General features: G+C 39.3%; 1 protein-coding gene across 1 annotated transcript in view; it reads right to left on the bottom strand.

The window, feature by feature from the left end:
- Window positions 1–1520, bottom strand: part of ANO4 (anoctamin 4) — a gene marked incomplete at both ends in the record, with an annotated part of 49490 nt that overhangs the window by 25913 nt on the left and 22057 nt on the right. The window lies entirely within an intron of this gene.

Below are 1520 nucleotides of genomic sequence, written 5' to 3'. Positions count from 1 at the left end.
AACTCATCAGCGTAGGAGCAGGCTTACGTGTTATCCTGTATCTGATGTGTTGTGCACATTGGCTGATGATCAGATTAGGATGCTTTGCAAATCAATATATAATTATCATGATTACAATGAAGATTTTAGGGGATTATTTTCAAGATTAGTTTTAAAGACTGAGGCAAGATGATATTCTTGTGTTTCAGAGAATTTGCAGACAACGTAAACTTGCATATCCACCGAATTTGAAAATAGCTGCTGCTGAAAACCCTCTTCTATGCTAATGATTGAACTTCTGTATTCAGAGAAAGAATGCAGTCAGCCAGCTGCTGCCTCCTCTGTGCTACCATAAAACATCTTTGGTCAAACTTTCACAGTAAGATGTGAAGGACCTATGACAGTCTCTAGGGCTGGATGCACTGGAGAAGAGGACACTTGGTCTGGGCTGCACAAAATTATAAGCTTTCAAATGGATATTAAAAATTTCCAGTATGAGCAATATCTGGGCAGAGCTCACACTCTGCTGAATGACACAGACCTACCTGCAGTGACTATTTTCATTTGAGTTTATCACCTCTGTATAAGGAGCAAAATCTTGTCATGTTGTTTTTATTCTTTCTCACAACAGAGACTCAAATTTACAGGCTGAAGAGATGGCAAACTAACAAAAACATGCTTAGTTCTGACAAGGGCAGCTGGTCTGACTGTAAAAAAGCACACTGGAAGCAGCTTTTTGAGCTCTAACTTAAGAGTGTTAGTGAACCTTTTGGCCTAATTATTTTCCTGACACCTAGGGTGTCAAGCTGTGCCTGTTCCTCTGAAAAGGCAAACTCACATTTTAAGCTTACTTCCACTGAATATTTATGACCTATTTTTCTCCATGTACAAAGTTCAAAGTAATGAAGTAAACCTAACCTTCATCCAGCTTTGCTTTTTTTTTTCATTCCATACATTCAAGGATGAATACTTCCTCATTCCAGCCCCCTAGCTGACAAGCATTCATGACACAATTCATCTCCTATCCTGTTGAGCCCTTCCATCTAATGGTGCAAATCATAGTATTCTTTTTGATCTAGAGATCAAACAGCTTCATCCTAGATGAAGACCCAAGCAAGGTTCAGTGTGTGCATAGAGAAGAATAACTTTGATGGGGAGCAGTCCATCTCTGCAAAGTAAGGAAAAGGCATCTGAGGCCATTTGCGAGCCTGGTTTTGAAAACAAGTGATGCATGTTGACATTACTTTGATATGTACTGGTTTAAATATGGACAAAACCTCAATATTCCACTATTGCCCTCTGCAACACAGCTGGTATTCCACAGGCTGTAATACTGTAATCTGCATCAAAATCAAGTTAATATTTGATTTCTTCTAGCCCTGTAGTTAGCATACTTTTAGTCTCTGCTCAGATACCACTAGGTTAAGTGCTATAGAAACAATGTCAGTAAGGTCTTTGGAAACCTTCTAGGTGTCATATTCAGAGCAGTTCTACCTTTATTCCAATATGCCGTTTGGGTAGTCAGGACCTATCATGACCCT

The sequence above is a fragment of the Acanthisitta chloris genome, unplaced genomic scaffold (assembly GCF_000695815.1).
Source record: "Acanthisitta chloris isolate BGI_N310 unplaced genomic scaffold, ASM69581v1 scaffold2034, whole genome shotgun sequence".
Taxonomy (NCBI): Eukaryota; Metazoa; Chordata; class Aves; order Passeriformes; family Acanthisittidae; genus Acanthisitta; species Acanthisitta chloris.
The sequence above is the reverse complement of the archived record's forward strand: the minus strand, read 5'-3'. Positions and strand labels throughout refer to the sequence as shown.